This window comes from Myotis davidii, unplaced genomic scaffold (genome assembly GCF_000327345.1).
Source record: "Myotis davidii unplaced genomic scaffold, ASM32734v1 scaffold107, whole genome shotgun sequence".
Taxonomy (NCBI): Eukaryota; Metazoa; Chordata; class Mammalia; order Chiroptera; family Vespertilionidae; genus Myotis; species Myotis davidii.
This window is the reverse complement of record NW_006383012.1, coordinates 2,302,543-2,325,253: the sequence shown is the minus strand read 5'-3', so window position 1 is coordinate 2,325,253 and position 22,711 is coordinate 2,302,543. Positions and strand designations below refer to the sequence as shown.

Sequence of the window (22,711 nt, the reverse complement as noted above, 5' to 3'; positions counted from 1 at the left end):
AGAGATGATTTCATTTTGGCCTGCCCCATAAACTATCTCAACTGTATTAATGTAATGTGGAAGTCAGAAAGCATACTAGGGCAACTGTATTTGACTCTGAATAGCTAAAACTGAAGGCCAAAATAGGGGTTTTCAGGTGGGGTAACCCAAGGAAGTATAAAATGCTCATAGATTTCCATATCCTCCCTTCCACCTTACACACACACACACACACACACACACACAGCTGTCCTACAGTGTTATATGTTATTATGTGTCATGCTGATATTCAACCATTTCTCACTTATAAAAACAACTTCATATGATCCCACACAATAGGAACAGCAAAATTCTGTGACCAGCTAGGATAGGATTAGGCAAAATATATGGCTCTGTGGTCAATTCTAACTACTGAAACCACAACCTATAAAACAGTTCCTTGCGTACCAGCTCATTAGTTGTTTTTTAAAGATAATCTTTTTTAAAGTATGTTTTTATTGATTTTTAGAGAGAGGAATGGAGAGGAATAGAGAGATAGAAACATCAATGGCAGAAGAACATCATCAATCGCCTGCCTCCTGCATGCTCCCTACTGGGGATCAAGCCCACAACCCAGGCATGTGCAATGACTAGGAATCAAACTGGCGACCTCTTGGTGCCTGAACCGACACTTAACTGCTGAGCCACACTGGCTGGGCACTCATTAGTTTTTCATTTTATTTCTGTCTCGCTCCCTCTTCTCTTACTACCCACCTGCAATTTTCTACATATGGGAAAAGGCCAGGTGAAAAATTCTTTACTAAAAGTCATTTGCATTCTTTAATCCACCTATTCTATGGGCAAGTTAGGAAATTTCTCCCGATAATGCTAGCAGACAACCTTATAGATTTACCTTTCCTATACCCTAAAGGAACTATGATCACCATGATGAGAGTTCTGGGTACAAATTTCCACTCTAAAATAATACTAGTCTGCATCTTTGGTCCTGTGTTTCATAAGGCATAATGTAATTCAGCAGTTAATCATATATCTGGAAAGAAAATTCACAAATGTGTTCATGGTTTACCCCTACTCCTTAAAGAGCTATAATTGAACATTTAGCAGCAACTGTCTCAACTGTACAAGGAACAAAACACATCTTCCATTTTCTCCTCAAAGAAGGCCAAAATGGTTTTATTAGCATACTCACCAAACTATGCTTTATCTATCTTAATATACATGAAATAATGTCAAGTGAAATTCCAAATGCTAGCAAATCTGAAAGAGGGGTAGGCAAGCAAGGATGATTAAAGGTAGTAAGATCAGAGACTTGGCTGATGAATTGTTAAGATTCTTCCAATATCCACTAGCCAAGCTAGGAAGGTCTGTTAATATTTCCATTCCAAATCTCTCTCCTGAGTTCAATAACTCCAATCTAATAAATTAGTTCCAGGCTGAAACCTGGCATACCTGATGTGGATAAAATATTATTTTTATTTTCCCTAAATCAATGGATTCCCCTTAAAGTGATTTAATAATTAAAAAGTCACCCCCCTCCCCTCCGATCACAGAGCCTTTAATAAAATTTTCATTTTTAACTGGAAAACCTCATAGATGAAGTCTTTCACATGATCACAGAGTGCTCATGATGAGCAGACTAAAAACAAAACAAAATCCACAGTAAAAAAAAAAAAAAAGCCTTTAAACTCTTCATTAGGCTCATTATAGCATAGGCCTAACAACTGCACTCATGATATGACGTTGGAGAGACTGGTGGCTCTTTTACTATTAACTAGAGGCTCCCAATAGGGAGCTCTGAATTAAGTCACGAAAGTAAGTTTGCAAAGCAAATAACCAGTAAAGTTAACAAGTATGTTGCCATAAGAATAACTTGCCAATTTTGTTTAAATTCCTTTAAACAAGAAATTCAGTGTACGTATAGGAAATATCTCTTAGAAATTCAGTGTACATATTGGAAAAATAACTTCAGAATGATTCTTTACATCAAGGGAAAAATGGGTGGGTCAATATTCTATTTTTGAGACAAGTAAAAGTAACATTAAAATCTGGGCAGAAACCCACTAATATTAAAATGTTTATGTTTTCTATCTCTTTTTTAATCATCCAGTTGTATATTTATTACATGACTTTTGTATAATCAGCAATGATCAAATACTTGCTTGAGTGGGAGGTGTAAAAAAAAGAAATGTAAACTTCTAACAGTGTAAAATCTAGACTACAGAACAAAATATATTGTTTTGTTTCATTTGGTTCATAACAAAATGAGTCATACAGATAGCAAGGGCAACAGAAACTGAATAAAAGGAGAGATTGTAATTGGAGGAGGTAGACTTATAAAAGGTTGAAACTTGACTTTGGACTTCAGGGATATTGAATTTGTCTATGAAAAAGCAAGGATTTTTCAAGGGAATTCAAAGAGTAAAGGAAACAAGTTCATATGCTAAGATCAAGTTGAATCCTAAAATTAAAAATACCTTAGTTTTTTTCATTCAAGGGAAAACAACTGAAGTGGAATTCTATTTTAAAAAGTTATAAGCCAAGTTCAGCAGTCTGGTGATCTGTAATAGTGCAGTCACATCAGGAGATGCACAAGCCAAGGAAGTCAAGGAGTGAGTAATGCCTCACTGAACAGGGAAGGCACACTGTCCTTTCTGATATTTGTTTGTTATTAGCCGCTACTGAACATTCCTTCCGTCAAGTACCACAATTACAAGTGCACTCCAAGATACGGCTTACATGCGATATCATGACTCGCAAAGGCCAATGGTGTCATTTTCTGTTTCGTAAATACAGTTCTCCAAAATAGGTAATAGTGTAAAGCAGGGGTCCTCAAACTATGGTCCGCAGGCCACATGCAAATACAAATATTGTATTTGTTCCCGTTTTGTTTTTTTACTTCAAAGTAAGATATGTGCAGTGTGCATAGGAATTTGTTCGTAGTTTTTTTTAAACTATAGTCCGGCCCTCCAACGGTTTGAGGGACAGTGAACTGGCCCCCTGTTTAAAAAGTTTGAGGACCCCTGGTGTAAAGGATGAGAGGTGAATCATGTCCTCTCTCTCCTGTGGGAAGAAGTGTATCTGTGGGAGCCAAACGTCATTTCTTACAGTTTTTGTATTTGTAACTGAATCAGGCATTTGGAGAGTAGAATGACAAAGGGTTAAGGGCAGCTACAGGATAGTAGCCAACCAAGGGTGGGAGCCATACTTTTCAAAGTTGCCATCCAAATACTGCACACAGTTGTCCACATGTGCTTACATGCCACGTTTAGGAACACACCTCTAAGAGCAATGGGCACCTTGTGACTGTAAACTGTATGGCATATTCTTCTTCCCTTACAATGGTGCTGTGCTCCTCTCCACCCTTTCTCCCATAGTCTCCCTGCTGGTAACCAGATTGCAAGCTTAACCACCAACGACCTAGAAAGGCGTATCTTTTGATGCCATCTGCTCCTCTCTTTTCTTGCCTTCATTCTCATGTGACTGGTGGCTCAGGAGCCTCCTGTGTGTGCCTGACAAATCATGGGCTGTACAATACTGGAGGAAGAAAAGAGGACAAGAGACAGAAGAAAAAAGCTTGGTTTGATTTGAAAATCCTTATGCACTGAGAAAAAAAATTGCAACTATCATAAAGATGCTGTTTTTCACATCCCCAAGGAGTGGAAGAGCTGACAGACAACAAGGATTCCGAACAGGTACAATCCTGCACCTTTAATCAAAGTAGGGTAAGAAGGCTGGGGAAGTTAAGGCTTTTGTGCTTACTATTCTGATGAACACTCGACTAGCAACCAAAAGAAAAAATCCTGACACTGTAAAATCTATGAAACTAGACTTGATCAAAACTGAGAAAAAAAAATAGCTCCCTGCTTAGCATTTACTTAACTTTTCACAACACATGGATGGCATAACAAAAACTAAATTAAAAACGACTTTAGTTTCATCGTTTTTATTATGCTATCCATGTGTTGTGAAAAGTTAAGTAAATGCTAACCAGGGAGCAAAGTTAGGTTTAGACACTGCAGCAGGAAGCGCCCTGGGAGAAAACTGAAGTTTCCTTGCTGAGCGAGAGCGGGTAAGACAATGGAGAGATACAAAAGTACTTTTATTTTCAAAGATACTTTGAGGTCTATTTTAAAATGACATTTAAAAGTGGGTTTTACCCAGGGGAAGAGGCAATTCTCAGTGCCTAACCCTGTTAGACAGAAGGTCCTATCAAAATTACCCACACCTTCAAAAAGGGCAAGCCCCTTGTGGGAAAAGGAACAATTACAGCCTGTTTGGCTCTTATTTTGGTAGACTGGGATCATTTTTCTCTGAAGGAACCAATGCTGCATTGATTTCAAACCTTGTAAACTCTACTGCAAAACTGAAATATCACAGAATGTGAGGGGAAGTGATTTTGCTATTAAATGGCCCCTCCTAGTTGCTGTGATATTTTAAAGCATAGGTATGTATCAACCACAAGAAGCAAACAGTGTTGAAGGAGAAGAAAGACTTCCCTTTCAGGAAAAAATTGCCAGTATCATACGACGATGTTTTTCAAGTCGTCTCTGGAAACTCTAATCCCTCTGCCCAACAATAAGAAATTTAACGAGCCTGCCCAGCCTCCCAAACCATCCACTGGCTGATGCCCTTGAGGGCACGGTCCTTCATTGGAACTTCTCTTTCATTCCTCCACGACGGGATGCCAAGACTTTGCCAAGTAACTAAATAAAAATGGAAAACAAGTCAAGTGATAGGGACAGTACTTGCATTTTCCTCTCTGCTGAATGTTACGCAATGGGCTTTGAGTTCTCCCTTGAGCCACATTCTTCAAAGCTGCAGTGGCTTGTGGCCAGGTTTCCCAACTTGCTACACACTTTTGCACATGACATCAGCTAAATGCTTATCCTACACATTTTATATTACAACATTTCTCTAAAGTTTAATGTGTTGAGAATCTGATGAATATCTCCTAAACTTCAAAACAACTGCCTGCCTCCTTTTCTTATGAAAAATGACATTAAAAATGGATCCAGATAGCAAGCACACTCATGCTGCTCCTGAATTTTATTTAAAAAAATAAATATGATCATCTTCTACGACTCAGCTTATTTTGTTTGTGAACTAAGAAAGTTTAGACAAGCGGTTCCCATAAAATGGCAAATGGTAATTATGTTTCACTTAGATCGTATATATCTTCTCCTTTGCAAAACATACACAGACTATTAACTCCCAGGTATTAACTTGGTAAGTGGCATTTTCCTAGAGTTATACCTGATTGTGGTATCATGGGGCTTGATGACAACAAAATAAAAACTCAGGAGACTATCTGGGACCCTCTTCTTAGTTTTCAAAAACAGATGCTTTCATTAATATTCCTCTTAATTCAACTGGTATCTTGTGAAATAACCAGAGAGGAATATCAACAAGTGTTATAAAGAAGTTTCAAATTATATAAATTATATATACTACCTAATCCATATATGTATGTATGTGTATGTGTGCGTGTATATATATATATATATATATATACTTATTTCATAGTCACATTGTTCACCTAAGCACTAAAAGGACTCATTTATATACAGATAAGTAAAATCAGAAAAGCTGAGATACATGTTACTTCTTTCTTGGAAGACTTTTAAAAATCACCTTCTCCTAATAAAATCTTAGTAGTTCTTAGGGTAGGGAGCCAGAGAGTATTTAAAGCCAGAAAGTTAAATATAATGTACCTTCCAGAAGTCATAGTTTTCCTCAAAGATTTTGAAGAAAAGCACTATTTTATATAAAATCAAAGACGATGCAAAGTATACTTTTATGATGAAAAAAAGACTTCAAATTTCATTATTTCACACTGCATCCGAGGACCTCCAGGAATCTATGTTCAAACTACTAGAGCACATTACTGTAGATCACTATGACAGCTCTGGATCTCAGAACCTCATTGCTGAGTCACAGCTGGGATCATGTCTTTCAAAGGTTTAGACAGGAAGGAAGAGTGGAGAAGAGAGGGGAGGCGGGGAGGAGAGAGGAAGAGGAGAGAAGACAGAGGAGAAGAAAGGGGAGGAGAGAGGAGAAATTGTGAGTACTCAAATTAATGACAAAATAGTGACATATTCTTTCTCAAACTACACAGATTCCGTGTAGGCTGACATTTATTTAATCTTTCCATCTCAGAGATATGAGGAAGATGAAGTGGCCACTCAGGCAATAACAATGATCATCAGTAAACAATGAACTCCAACCTATTACGTCACTGAACTAGATGTAAAGATTTTTAAAAGATGCCAGTAGTAATCTTTATCCGTTTGAAGATGCTATAATTTACCCATCTGTCTACCACCTTCCCAGCCCCACTTCCCATCACTTCTTGAAAACCTCTTCCACAAACCAAATGTGCTTTCATATTTACTGGTTTCTTTACCTGGAATGCCTTTCTCTCCACTGTCCAACTAGCGGGCATCAAACACATTTGTCAGCCCACAGTCAACTACTGTTTCTCCCAGGAGGCCTTCCTTGCCATACCCCTTTCTCAGATAATTAATAATTGATTTTCATACCAATCACATCATATTTTAATTATCTTCTAGGTAAGACTGAATCCATTCTTTTAGTCATTTCAGGTCTTCAAATACCAAGAGAAAGACTGGCCCACCGTGGGGAGGAGGTACGTAACGATTTCCAGTGGATTTATCTAGGACTCTCTAAGCTCACCAAAGTTGAGGTAACAATACTGAGGCCTCTAAAGACTATAATCAGGCCAACATTCATTAGAGATCTGCTTATGCCAGGATTCTACACTGGGTTGTTTTGTGTGCAGCTGAGGTCACCACCAAAGATGACCACATGTAGAGTAACCAACAATCTCCAACTTAACTCTTGATTAGAGTCGACATCTCGTATTTTATTTTTAAATTTTATTTTATTTTGTCCAGCACCTTTTATCCTCTCTATACTCTTTACCACTTCCACCCATCCCCGTCCACCCCCACAATCACCACTGTTGTCCATGTCCTGAGTTCTTTTTTTTGCTGGCTTCACATTTTAACGGCCCTGCCTCCTCTACCCGTTTCCCCCCCCCCCCCCCCCCCCCACCGCCCCTGCCCAAGCCATGTGCCTGCTCTCTAACTATGAGTCTTGACATCTCTTTTAATAGTGAAGCATAGGGTTAAGATTTGCAGACGCTACAACAGAGTGATTTATCAAAGGATTTATAGTGATGGGGACTAGGACAACAATGTCAAAGGAAATTCAAAAATAAAATTTTTAAATTAAATTTTATGGCACCAATTTTGACTTTTAGAGTTTATTAACAGAAGGCTTCCTAGCAAATAGAAAATATAACTGATATAAGTGTGGCCTCTGTTCCATCTGTTGTTCAACAAATAAATAGTGATAAAAACAAGTACAATAATACTAAGGCAATTACTAAGAAGAAAATAGAAAAGAAACAGCTAAGAAAACTCAGGTATGTGAGGGGAAAGTCTAAAAAGTACTCCACAATGCACAGGGGCGGAGGGAAGGGGAGTTAAATGAAGAGTTTTTATCCCATCTGGTAACATGAGAAATTAGTGTTTGCACAGTTTTACAGGATCCCAGGACTGCTGATCAGATGAAGGCTACATAATGTAGAACACATAAACAAATGGTTTTTTCACTGTCACGCTTTCATCTCTAAGGAAGACTTGGCTTTTGACAGCCTCATTTGAAAAAAAAAAAAAATTAAATCTGGTTCCAAAGGCCTATATTCTTCACTGAAACTCACACAAGGAACCCAATCTCCAAAGTAACTTAACAAAAATTGCTCACTTGACGTCCATTCTGAGCTAAATTTACATTCCATGCATACATCTCATCCCCTCTATGTTGATGAGGATTTGTGTGTGTGTGTGGTTTTTTAAAAAAACAACAACAAAAAAACAACAACAAAAATGTATTCATTCACCATATTTCTTCTTTGGTCACACAAGAACTTTCTGTATCCTAAGTTCCAAAGCCTGGGGAATAGGGCTACATCACTGGGGAACACAGTGGCAATTTGTTCTAAATACAAAATAGCTTATTTTCCTTTGGCAACCCTCCAGCCGTGGCGGCGGTGGAGGGAAAGGATACTCTTCTCTAAAGAGATCAGGAGAGATCAGGCTCTGAACCTGGCCTCCTGTCAAAACTTAGCTGTGAGTGCAAGAGACATTTTAAAAAATTAGTTACCTTTCACGTCAACTTGGAAACTGATTAAAGGCTTTTTTTTTGCATTATTAACTGTTTTTCTAATCTTCAGCCTTTTGTTGGTGTTCATCCCTATTCTGGCAGCCCCCATTGGCTGCTTTAGTGGTTCCAAGGGGCTGAGAAGTGTTGCTCTCCAAAAGAAAAAGCATTCTCACAGGGACTGAGAAGGCAATCAGCAATCACAACAGTAGCTACTTGTTAATTTTCTATTTGAAACCCAGTGATGTCAATAGTATTGTACCCTACCCGCCACCATGGGGTAAAAGTACATTTTGAAATCAAAACAGACTTCCTACGTGCCGGCAAGTCAGCTCTGAGACACAGTGATAATGTTCTGTAAGACACTGCCCTAGTTTCATCTGCAAAATGCACGTAACAAGCATTAGTCTACTCTTCTCTAAAAATCTAAGGCTCACAGCCCATTCTACCCCACAGCCCAGTGAAGCTATTTTATATCAAATCATAGTCCAGAATGGCAGAGAGAAATGAAGACATATTGCTACTGATCCCTAATAAAATAGTGAGCCTACATAGCACAAACAGCAGACTCAAAGAATGTTCCATTGTAATGTGAATGTTCATGTAGAAGCATAAAATGAAAATAGCACAATGCCTTTAAAAAAATGGCCCTGCTAATAAGATGATTAGCATAATAGTTCACTTTAAGGGGGTATGTCTACATAAAAGGAAAGACACATTTTATTAAGTGGGACAGGAATACTCTGGCCTAAGAATGACTGCATCCCTGGAAAATGAATATTCACAATTTATACTGAGTATGAGAAACCTGAAATAAGGAACTAAATGATTAAAAGTGGTGACCATGCTTACCACTGGCAGGCGGCAAATGGTTTGGCATTGCTGGATATCTGCCAATTCAGTCAAGCCAGCCAGGGATTATTTCGAAAGTCCTATTTTAGCACAATTTCCCCAGAATTAAAATGCAGGGAGTTTTGTTTATTTTTTATTTTGCTTTTTGGGGGGAGGGTAAATTTTGGGGCAGGAAAAGGTAACAGAGAAATTGCTGGCCCATCTGTAATTAACCCATAGGGCATTTGGAACCTCTAGAAAAATAAGATTCATAGAATTTTAAACATCATAGTTCTGACAATGACAGATAATTAATGTTTTGGTGTATCTTTTTATTTCAGAGTTACTTAAACTCTTCTGATCTTTCTCTTTCATAATACTATGTCACACTTTTTTTCTGACCACAAAGGGCCCAACTGAAGAGTAGTTTTTGAGAGTAACTTTTGGAGGCAGCCTCACACAACCCCTGGCATCAATCCTGAGCATGCTCTCCTCTGATAAAGCAAAAAAATTTTTCAGTATTGTATTTAGACACTGACAGATGAGCATTTTTAGGCAGATAGAAAGTGAACATACCTTAAGAACTACTTTACTTTTTAAAACACTTCTGAAAAGGAAAAGGTATTCAATGGAGTAACAACAACTACAATAGTCTCATAAAAAGCAAACTCTTTCCAGTAAAAAACTGGGTTCAAATTATAACTAGGTTGCACCACTACTTTTTTTTTACTTGTTTCTATTTATATTGTCTAAATTTTAGTTTGATTCTTCTCTGGATCAGCCCAGGAAAAAAATGAGAGAAGAATCAGAGATCTAATATATATTTTGTGTGATTCCAGCCTCAACTCCATACCATTACTAGAGGCTCGATGCATGAAATTCATGCATGGGTAGGGTCCCTTGGCCTGGCCAGTGATCAGGGCTGATCTGTGGGGCGACCAGCAGGGTGATGGGGGGGGGGGGACCCCTCCGCTGGCACCTGCTTTGGCTGGCCTGGGGCCTGCGGGCTGGGGGCAGCTCCTGTGTTGATCATCTGCCCCCTGGTGGTCAGTGCACATCATAGTGACCAGTTGTTCCACGGGTCGTTCTGCCGTTTGGTCAATTTGCATATTAGGCTTTTATTATATAGGATAGTTTTCTGTCCAAGAAGGACTGTTAATACAAGTGTGCTATTACACTTTGATTCCAGGAGAACAGCCCTGAGAAATCTATATTGCTGTGTGTCTTGGAGAAGAAGGAAAAGCCAGGATGAGGGAACATGTTTCACTTTGTTACCACAGCCAATCAAAATCCTGGCTGCTCATCTGGGCAGGTAGTGTGGCTCTCTTACCTAAGTATATCTCAACAACAAGAACACAAAAACGGGCGCTCCAACCAAAAAGAAGGTGGTTGAGTTTGGAGAATAAATTTGCCCAACTAGCCCTAACTGGTTTGGCTCAGTGGATAGAGCGTCGGCCTGCGGACTCAAGGGTCCCAGGTTCGATTCCGGTCAAGGGCATGTACCTTGGTTGCAGGCACATCCCCAGTGGGGAGTGTGCAGGAGGCAGCTGATCGATGTTTCTCTCTCATCGATGTTTCTAACTCTCTATCCCTTTCCCTTCCTCTCTATAAAAAATCAATAAAATATATTAAAAAAAAAATTTGCCCAACTTGGCTACATTTCCTTTCAGATATTAGAGATATTATAGGCTGAAAGTCCTAAAACATCTTCCAGGATTACCAACACCTCTAATCTCAGGGAACAAAAGATAATATGAAGGATCCTTTAAAAGATGAAAAATAAGACCCCAAATCTATTCAGTATTTTTTTTAAGCACACCAATATCCTGAACATTCAAGACAGCAAATACAGTTCCTATTTCCTTGTCACCTGACCCAACCCACGCAGCAGTAAATTCCGACTGCTTAAGGGAGTTCTCAGAGCCCAGGATCACCAAATTTCTCTTTAGGAAACCTCCTCCATTACAAAAATAGCAGTCTTGCAAAGAGTTAGGCTCTATCTAATTTGTGTTATGTTTACAACTGTTTTAACTGCAAAGATGAAATTTCCAATTGAAAAAGAACCTTATGTAGAAGAGACTGGATTTTTTTTTTATAGTTATGCCAAATACAAGCTGTTCTATAATTTGTGAATCAGGCTGGAATAAAGTGAATCAAGATAGAAAAGCATACAGACGTTACAATCTTAGAGAAAAAAATGTCGTAACTGGTCATACCAATGATTCAAACAGATGGCTCTGGGAAACTATGATGGCTGTCCTCTATGACAATACATATATATTACAAAAACATACCGCTAACATATTTTGTAATATTTTATCACAAGTAAAAGTGCAAAGGGTGGGGAAGAGGACAGACTTAGAGAGGGGGTCAAACTGCACTTTAATGGAAATAGTAAAACTGTTGCTAAAAGATGAATAATTCTTAACTATTGTTTATTCCTAACCACTGTCCGTTGCACCTGTACTAGCATCTAATCCCTCTGTACTAAAATACTCAAAGCTCTATAAAAAATATTGAGAAGCCTGGCCAGTGTGCTCAGTGGTTGAGTGTCAACCTGTGAACTAGGAAGTCAGTCATTCCCAATCCTGGTCAGGGAATATGCCAGGGTTACGAGCTTGATCCCTATTGTGGGGTGTGCAGGAGGCAGCTGATCAATGATTCTCTCTCATCATTGTTTCTACCTCTCTCTCTCTTTTCTTTCCTCTCTGAAATAAAAATATAAATTTTTAAAAATGGAGAAATCTCTAATTAAGCTTCACTTGAGAAGAAAAATAAGGCCATTGTGCAAACTGAAGCTGCCAAGTTCAAACATGTATTTGAGCTCCACTTTGCTATGTCTAAACTAAGAAATCCTAGATAGATGTAGAATATAGTTCCTTATATTGTTTCCAGAAAGTTTCTCCATTGAGGACTACCAACTGAAAAAAATTTTTTTTAAATTAAAACACTAAACCAGAAAATGCCCTAACGCTAAGTCCATTTTTTTCTATTTCATTTAAATAAATATTACTAAACTAAGCATTATTGACTACAGTTTTAAAATAAAAAATTTTACTGTAACAAATTCTTAAACATTTAGAAAATGACTGGCAAATGCCTATTATCTTTATCACAAGTAAATTAATCTACATATCTATCTGCATGAAAATAAAATCTATGATCTCAAGAATGAAAATCTAATCACAAATATCTTTTCTTCTAAGCACAGCAGATCAAAATGTGTTAAACATTTTCCCCTTTTTATTGAATTTATTGGGGTAACAGTAGTTAACAAAATTATACAGGTTTCAGGCTGCACAATTCCACAACGTATCATCTGTACACTGTATCATATGTTCACCACCCCGTCAAGTCTCTATTCATCACCATTTATTCCCCCTATACCCTCCTCCACCTTCCCGAATCCCCCTTCTCCCTGGCAATCATCACACTGTTGTCAGTGTCTATGAGATTTTTTTCTCAGTCCCATAATTTAAAAAAATTTCTAATAAAACGCTCAATGGAGCAAGAATATGTTTTAATATACCATATTTGAAATACACTAAAGGAGTCACAGATAATTTCCTATTTAATAAATTGTTATCTCTATTTTAATTACTTCACAGCTTTCAAAAGAGCTAAATTCATAACTGCTTTTTAAACAGACATATAGATTATATATTCATACGCACATATACACATACATATTTTTAAATTCTGGCATAATAAAAATGGCTCTAAATGAATACCTGTGAGCACCAACTGGCCATTCAATACAATCTCTTTGGCTAGAAGCATTCATGGAAATTCCCAGCATTCTATGATGTTTTCCTAAAGCTATTAATTCTAAACTAAGAGAGATGTTAGCTTTCCAAAAAAGAATAAATCTTCCTAAGGCTCCACCCAAGAACAATCTTCAGCTGATTATGGAAACTTCCATGAAATAATCTGTTTAAATAATTATACAGGCTTTTAATGATGTCAAATTAAACAGCTATCAAAATAAGCCAAGTTACCAAAAAATCAGAAGCAAAACAGGATGAACGCAACTGCAGATACAAATCATAGGGAAGAGTCTCTATCTCAAAAAGCAAGCTGAAATTTAATAAGATGCTAATATCAAGTAACAGAGCTATGCAGACAAAACAGGGCGACAACACATAAAGGGCAAAACCTGTATAAATTCCAAACCGTTTGAGGAGATACTTTCACAATTAAAAAGGATGTCACAGCTTTTATGGCACTGTATTTACAGTAAAATTTTAAGTCATAATTGAGTTTCTTGGTCTGCTGTGTAAATTCAAATACAGATAGAAATGTACTTTCATTTGTATAACCAGCACACTCAAGAGGCATTTTCCTGTGGTACAACTTTAGTTGAGGTCCCATTATGAAGCACAGTCACCACATATTTCCTAAGTGGGTCATATTACCTAGAATATCCTATAGGGACAAACTGTTCTGAAGCAGGAGTGGAGAACAAAACTATTTTCCTTGGAAAGGGAAGATATCTGCGGGGTAGCAAATATCTCACTATGTGCTTTCCTAAAATATTTTCTATCTTGAAGTGTCAGGTCACACACACGCACACATGCACACACACACACATGCACACACACAAAAACAAAAAACAGAGCTATTTAATCTAACACAAGTGCATAGCCTACTACAAATATCAAACAAAAATGTTAATTATTAATTCACTAAGAATTATGTTATGTACAAGACACTGTATCAGATACCAAGACAAATTACTGTCCCTCCCCTCACAGAATCTATAATAAAAGCATAATATGCTAATTAGACTGGACAGCCGAACAACCTTCCGGACGTCATTCCAGATGAAGCTGTGGTGGGGGGTGAGGCAGAGGTGGTTAGGGGCGATCAGGCAGGCAGGCGAGTAGTTAGGAGTATCAGGCAGGCAAGTGGTTAGGGGTGATCAGGCAGGCAGACCGAGGGGGTAGGAGTGACCAGACAGGCAGGTGAGTGGTTAGGGGCAATCAGGCAGAGGCGGTTATGGGCCATCAGGCAGGTGGGTGGGTGGGTAGTTAGGGGCGATCAGGCAGGCAGATGAGCATTTAGGAGCCAGCGGTCCCAGATTAGGATAGGTATGTCTGACTGCTGGACATCCCCTAAGGGGTCCTGGATTGCGAGAGGGTGCAGGCTGGGCTGAGGGACACTCTCCCCCACACACACCCTGCCCCCTGTGCACTGGGCCTCTAGTATATTTATATAATCTAGAAAGGGAGGACATTACAGAATAAAGTAGTGTGGATTAAAATTCCTAAGTGACACAAACAGTGAACAGATAGGGATTTAGAGGAGATACCACACTTTGCAAAATCAGAAGAGACTTCATAAAAAATGTATGTATTAGCTGTACCTTGAAGACAGTGTGAAAAAGTTCTGGTTTTGGGATTAGAATATTCTCATGCTAACTGTCATTAATCAACTCGGTGAAACAGACAACTTGGAGGGACTTAGGCTTTCTTATTCATAAAATATGGATACTAGACTAGGTGACTTTCTAAGATCCTTTCTAGCTGTACTGTCTATGAAAATATATGGGTAGAATTATCCATACATAATTGCTTTTTAAAAATCTTTTTTAAGTAACACATTCTTACTACAAAAAACTCTAGCAATAAAATCAACATGATAGTTTCTCCTTGACTCTTGCATCCTTTCCCATAGAAAGTTTATCAGTTTGACATGTATCTTTCCAGAACTTTTCCAATATATTTACATATATGAATGTGGTATTTTTAAAAAATAAATGAAATACTGGAAATATTATTTTGCAATTAGCTTTTTTCACTTAATATGTCTTGGAACTTTCCACATATACACATAGAGGTCTATATCATTCTTTTTATCTGCTCCAAATTTATGGATGTAATATCATTTATTTAGCCATTCCCCTATTGATAGGAATTCAGATTACTTCTAATTTGGGGTTATTATAAACATTTTTGTTATTCTTGTTCAAAAGGGGAGTGGGGGGAGAGGGGTCAAGGAATTTGAACCAAAAGTATAAAGATAGAAAATATAGGGGAAGATGAAGTTTGAACCAGGAGTCTATATTTTCAGCAGAAGAGAAAATAGGAGTCAATAATATACAGAGAAATATCTTTAGACCAGGAGCCAGGAGATATGGGTTCAAAAACTAGATCTGAGAGTAAAAAGTAGGACTGAGTACTTAAAATCTCGGAATTTTCTCAGACTAGAAGAAATCTTAATGATCATTCCATTCTACCACCTAATTTTAGAGAAACTAAAGCCCTATCCTTAAACTAGAATGCGATACCGATAATGCCTAGCTTTGTGCTTTTGCCTCACGCTCTGCTGAAGGGATTTTTGAAAGGGGGGGGGGGTACCTGTAGTACTTTCAACAATGAAGATAATTTTAAAAAAAAAGTTTGAATAGTCACTGTAATAAACATTATAGGAAAACAATAAGCAAAAGGCCTAAGATAGAATTATCCACAGAGGAACTGAAGGGCCATGTCAGCAAGGGCACACTGGGTAAGTTCAGTGCCTATGCTGAGGGAAGTCTGCAGGAGTATGGGCTGCAGGGTGGGATGAGGAAGTGGGACTGCTGGGCACGCTCACCAAGCACTTCCAGGACCGACCAGAGACTGTACACACAGCCACCTTTCCACAGTCGCCGGGCTGCCTAGTTTTGCTCTCAAGTTGAAAAATGTCTCTCCTGAGCCAGGAAGGGTCTGCCTCACAGAAGCAGGACTTTACATTTATGAGACTCTCTGCTGCCGTGGAGACAGTATAGCCTGCACACCGCCCCCCCCGACTTTGCTGTGTCTTATCCTACTGTCTGAAAAAAGAGCCCCAATTTTGTACCATAAAGAAATGTTCATAGAACTATAAAACTTTTCATGTAGGGAAGGAATTCAGAGATCATCTAGGTACCCTCCTTTTACAGCCAAGGAAGAAGTGAGATAACTTAGATGACATCCACAGTCTACCAGTAGTATAAATAAAAAGGGAAATTATTATCTTCTGACTTCTGGTACAATTCTCACATCAACGTATTACCTATCCCCAAAGAAGTCATCTGTGTTGCATTCCAGGCAGCTTTTCGACAATTTAGCTCTTAAACCATGTATAGTATTAAAATCTACTTTTTTTTCCATTTGCTTTTCCCAAAATAACAACAAAAGTCATTTACTTATGAGTTAAGTGTAAACTTTTCTTGATTTAGAAGATATAAATATAAGCAGTATGTTATGTGTTTGTCCTGGAGCTGAACTACTTATCTTCCAAGCAAATCTGCCTTTAAGAACTGGTTAGCAAATAGCCATATTAGGAAATTCTATTCTCATTAATGAATCCTACCCCTGAGACTTGTGGTTGCTCACTAGTACTTCCAATTGGCATTATTTACTAGAATACGTAGAAAAATATAAGCAAGTACAAAATAACTACCCTCTTCTCTGCAAAAGCTAAAATATAGCAAAAGAATCTGAATCTCTTCATTTTTAAAAGATAAATAAATGCAAGATACTAAAGAAGTCACTCATTTAATAAAAAGATTTCTTACTAGCCCTAACCAGTTTGGCTCAGTGGCTAGAGCGTCGGCCTGCAGACTGAAAGGTCCCAGGTTCGATTCCGGTCAAGGGCATGTACCTTGGTTGCAGGCACATCCCTAATAGGAGGTGTACAGGAGGCAGCTGATCGATGTTTCTCTCTCATCGATGTTTCTAGCTCTCTATCCCTCTCCCTTCCTCTTTGTAAAAAATCAATAAAGTATATTTTTTTAAAAAAGATTTCTTACTGATATATCTCTTTGCATGCCTAAATTGCCAAAATTTACACCAAAATAGAAATTTATTAAAATGAAGATGCTAGTTTAAGAAAAAGTGTTTGAATTACATTTATTATTAAAACAATGTTTATCAAGAACATTTACACTGTAGTAATTACTATATGCAGCAAAGGAATTTATTAAACTAGCATATTACCTTAAAATCTAAAATTCTGCTCCTGTATAATTATTATGAGCATTAATATAAAATGTATAGTCATTTTTATGGATCAAACACTTCCCTCAAAGTTGCATATAAGATAAAGTTTTTATACTGCATTATTTAAAATATATCAGGAAAATCTAATTAAACTATTCCTTTTTTAAATTACCAATTCATAATTTGAGAGGAAGTGGGGGTTTTGTTTCTTTTGGTGTGTGTGTGTGTTTTGTTGTTGCTGTTGTTAATCCTCACCTGAGGATATTTTTCCATTGCTTTTTATAGAGTGAAGGGAGGGGGAGAGACAGAGAGACAGAAACATTGATGTGAAAGAGACACATCGATTGGTTACCTCCTGCACACACCTTGGGGGTCCGGGGATTAAGCCTGCAACTGAGGTACGTGCCCTTGACTAGAATCAAACCCAGGACCCTTCAGTCTGTGGGTCAACACTCTATTCAGTGAGCCAAACCGGTCAGGGCAGGAAGTGTTTCCTTAAACAAGTTACAGCTACACTGAGATATAGACTCTGAAATCACTTGGATAAAAAAGCTACTGCATACATCTTCACTATCATGTCCACCATGTAAATTATTTAAAGTCTGATTTAATTATTTGTTTATTTCTAGAAGTTTCAAGTTATAATATTTCTGGGTTATTTTTAAGACTAATGATCTCATCTATTTCCATGTGTCAGTTGTAGAATTGATTTAAACTTTAGGAATTGGATAACTGAAGTTCTGAGAACACTTGGTTTCTAGAATGCAATCCTTGTCTGAGTCAGCCTCTGTCACCTTGCAGTCTGGGTCAGGGAGTACAAAGCTTAGCCTTAATGAGCTATTTCTGACAAAGGTCAATATAGAGACTGTGAATCTATCTAGAAACTACTGCAATGACTTCATTGCACCGGCTGCATTTTAGATGTGTAATTTCATCCTGGCTATGCTTCTTCTATTAACCATAAATTTTATCTCCAAAACCCACCCATTACTTCATCTTTATCTCATATAACATTCAATTTTTACTGTAACAGGTGCCTATCTCTGTACTCTAACAGCTATTTTTAGTTTGTCTACAGTTTTCAGCATTCCTACCTATATAAAAATACAATTAAAATATTCATTTACTTGCATACAAAAATAAGTGCACCAATTGCATGTCTCTCTGACAAATGATATTACCCTGCATACTGTTTAATAATGTAATTTCTATATTTATCTGGTTCCATAGCTTCATAAATAGTCAAATTCTATTAAATAAGTGTCCTATACTTCCCAATGCTTAGCTCCTTTTTAGTGTTTTATAGTTACCCTTGAAAACGCAGTACTATAACTGGGCTCATACTATGTATTTTAAAAAGTAAAAAGAATAAATTTATTTTCCTTAATATTTTTACATAAATTAAAAATAAGGGTGTCAGTTTCCCATCGTTAGACTAAAAAAGAAAAACAGCCATCATTTTTATATGCCAAATCAGAAAAGCAGATCAGTAGCTATTTCCTGGTTTCTGGGCAATGCTGTTTCTCCTTCCCACACAATTATACTTGTTAAACTTTGTTGTTCAAGATCTAATAAATACAATCAAGTTTTATTTTATTATACCTTAAGTGGAACTGATATAATTACCACATTTGTTCAATATATGGTCTTAATTTTGTTAGATTTTACTGTTAATTAGAGGCTTTCAAAAACCTTTAACTATATACCCTTTTTATATGCCACAGAGGCTCAATCTTTCCTCATTACCAAGTAAGTTACATTAGGTAGCAGCACCATATAATATATTGTAAACGTATCTGTGGTTAATTACATGTCTTACTTGTAAAATGTGGGATCATTTGTGTAGTGCCATCAGATGATAATGACATCAGCACCTTTTAAGGGCCAAAATGCAAGGTCAGTAGACTTTTAGGACCTTCCCCCCAATCAATGGTAGCTGGTATGATGAATGAATGGGCACAAAGTTGCTGAGCAACACTAGCTAGCCATTTTAGTAAGTATGAAGTGATATCCTGCATTTTCCTAATGACTACTGATGTTGAGCATCTCTTCATGGGCTTACTGGCCTTTTGTATATTTTCCTTGGAGAAATACCTATTCAAATCATTTGCCTGTGGTTTTTTTTTTTTTAAATTGATTTCAGAGAGAGCAAGAGGGGGAGGAAGGGAGAGAAAGAAGGACAGGGAGAGGGAGAGGGAGAGGGAGAGAGGGAGAGAGAGAGAGAGAGAAAACATTGATTGGTTGCTTCTCATACACACCTCGACCAGGACCCAGAACCTGCCACCTGGGCATTTGCTCTGACTGGGAATCAAACCAGCAATCTTTGTTGCTCAACCAACTGAGCAACACCAGCCAGGGCCCTTTGCCTGTTTTTGTATTGGGCTGTCTTTTTTACCATTTAGTTTAAGAGTTCTTTATATATTCTGAATATAAGTCTCTTCTCAGATATATATTCTGCAAGTATTTTCTCCTAGATTTTGTTTTCATTTTCCTAATAGTGATCTTTAAAATACAAATGTTTTCTATTTTGATAAAATCCAATGTATCTATTTTGCTGTTGTTGTTGCTTGTGCTGTTGGTGTCATATGTAAGAAATGATAGCCTGGTCCAAAGTCATAAAGATCTCCTCTTATGTTTTTTTTCTAAGAATTTTACAGTTTTAGCTCTTTAATTCAAATCTGTGGTTCATTTTTTAGTTAACTTTTGCATATGGTATGAGGTAGGAATCCAACTTCAGTATTTTACATGTAGATTTCTAGTTGTATCAGCACAATTTGTTGAAAACACATTGACTTAACACCTTGTTGAAAATTAATTGACCCTAAGTACGAGGGAATAGCTTTAGACTCTATTTTATCCCATATAATAAAAGGCTAATACGCAAATTGTCCCCTTGACTGGGAATTTGACCAGGAGGGCGGGACCAGCTGGCCAACCACTTGTGGCCCCTCCTCCTGACAAGCCCCACCCCCAAACGCCCACCTCCCCAATTGTGGGGGGGAGCAGCCAACGGCCCCTCAGGGCGGGCCGGCTGGACCCCACCTGTGCATGAATTTGTGCACCAGGCCTCTAGTTGATTTATAAGTCTTCTTCGGCCAATATCACATTGTCTTGATTACATAGCTTTGTAGTGTTTTGAAATTGGGATTATTAGTCTTCCAACTTTGTTCTTTTCAAGATTATTTTGGCTATTCTGGGTATCTTGTATTTCCATATAAATTTTAGAATCAGTTGTTAATTGCTGCTAAAAAGAAAGCTTGGATTTTGATAGGGCTTGCATTGAATCTATACATCAATATGGGGAGTACTGCCATTTTAACAATATTAACTCTTCCAATCCATAAACACAGATGTCTTAATTTCTTAAAACAATGCTTTGTAATTTTCTCCTTTTAAAAACTTTCATTGATTGCTTTTAGAGAGTGAGAAGAAGGAAGAGAGAAAAAACAACAACATCTACTTGTTGTTCCACTTACTTATGTATTCATTGTATATGTATATGCCCTGACAGGGGATCAAACCCACAATTCTTGGTGAATTGGGACAATGCTTTAACCAGATGAGTTACCCGGACAGGGCTAGTCATTTTCAATGTACAAATCTTTCACCTCTTTGGTTCAATTTATTCCTATGTATTTTATTCTTTTGGATGCGGTTGTAAATGGAACTGTTCTCTTAAATTTATTTCCAGATTGTTCATTGTTGATGTATAGAAACACAGCTGGGTTTTGTGTGTCATTCATGAATACTGTGACTCTGCTAAGTTCGTGTATAAGCTCTAATAGTTTTTTGTGGATTTCTTAAGGATTTTCTATACATAAGACTATGATATCTGCAAACAGAGTTTTTTTTCTTCCCTTCAAATCTAGATGCCATTTATTTCTTCCTCTTGTCTAATTGTCCTGACTAGATCCTCCAGCACAATGCTGAGGAGAAATCATGAGAGCAGACATCCTTGTCTTATTCCTGATCTTAGGGAAAAGCATTCAGTCTTTTACTATTAAATATGACATTAGCTGTGGGTTTTTAATAAATGTTATTTAACAGGCTAAGGAAGTTATTATAAGGTATTTTCATACTGAGATTTATATCTCAGTAATAAACCAAGGCTAATAAGAACTTTTGATTAAACTTTCCATAATTACCAAACCCAATTCAAAACTGTAGACTTTTGATCCAGTTCCAGTTATATCAAACCTACAATAAAGGTTTAGTTTCCTTAATCCCATAACTTGTTTTTAATGCAAGTTCTGCCAAACTACCCTTGCAATTTATTTTTCACTCCTAACAAAACAAATGTTGGTTTTTTCTTGAATGTGCACACTGTATATAAAAGTGTATGTTCTTTTTAAACAAATGTTATCCAAGCACCCAAAATATGCAGCTAAAACCAGTTATGTTCCTCCTGCCAAGGAATCCTAAATAGTCAGGTGATGTACTAAGAAACCACTGCCTTACCCATGGTCATAAAGATTTCCTCTTATATGTTGTTCTAAGATAAGGTAGACTAAAACACTGTCAAAATTTCCATGGGTCAGTGGGTCAAATGGGGACATGTGAGTAATCTAGAAAAAAGTACTGTATTCATTCTCATATCCAAACCATTAAGATCAATATGAGTAATATATTAAAAATTCTAACACAAAAAAGAAATTATTTGTGACATCTAGTCTCCAAGCATATATGCATCTTTACCTCATAAAAATGCTTCCCATTTCAACTCATGGAATGAGAAAAGAATAAAGACCTCACAAGTAGAGCATAAACTCCATCAAGTAAAGTGTTCTCCTTCACAAAACCTCCCGTCTTTATTTTAGTGTACTATATACTGTCCTAAAGAACTAAAAGAATCAATTAGCCAGTTTTAAAAAGATAACTCACTCTTTTCTTATTAGCAGGATAAAGTCCTGCATAGGAAAAATCCTTTAAGATGTTGGTACTCATCAAGCTTTTTCATACACTATACTTTTTTCTAATCCTCACTCGAGGACGTGCAACGTTTTTTCCCAGTCTCAGTTCCCACTAAGCCCCTGTCCAGCCCTCTGTGAGATATATTCTTACCTCCTGGTTGAAGCTGATTGTGCCAAGGATGCAGCACAGCTCCTGAATCTCAGAGGGAAGGCTGGAGTGGGTGGGTGGGACTAGCTCAGCCGGGGGCAAACTACGGCGCGCGGGCTGGATCCGGCCCGTTTGAAATGAATAAAACTAAAAATAAAAAAGACCGTATCCTTTTATGTAATGATGTTTACTTTGAATTTATATTAGTTCACACAAACACTCCATCCATGCTTTTGTTCCGGCCCTCCGGTCCAGTTTAAGAACCCATTGTGGCCCTCGAGTCAAAAAGTTTGCCCACTCCTGTTCTACACGCTCCCCAACTGGGGATCAAACCTGCAACCCCACCCAAGGATGTGCCCTGACTGGGAATCAACCCAGCAACATTTTGGTGCCCAGGCCAATACTCAACCAACTGAGCCACTCCGGCCTGACCATATAATTTACATCTGAAGAATTAATTAAATATTCCATTTACCTCCTTTGAAATTATCTACACTAATAAAAGAGAAACATGGTAATTGGCGTACGACCGCTACCCTTCCCATTGGCTAATCAGCAAGATATGCAAATTAACTGACAGCCAAGATGGCGACCGGCAGCCAGGCAGCTTAAACTGAACATGAGGCTTGCTTGCTTCAGTGAAGGTGGACTCCAACGTTCCCGCTTGCCGCTGCAGGCCTCTGAGCCGGCTGTTT

At 37.7% G+C, this 22,711-nt stretch overlaps 1 protein-coding gene across 1 annotated transcript in view; it reads right to left on the bottom strand.

The window, feature by feature from the left end:
* Positions 1-22,711, bottom strand: part of MXI1 (MAX interactor 1, dimerization protein) — an 80,945-nt gene that overhangs the window by 5,900 nt on the left and 52,334 nt on the right. The gene's annotated exons all lie outside the window — the stretch shown is intronic.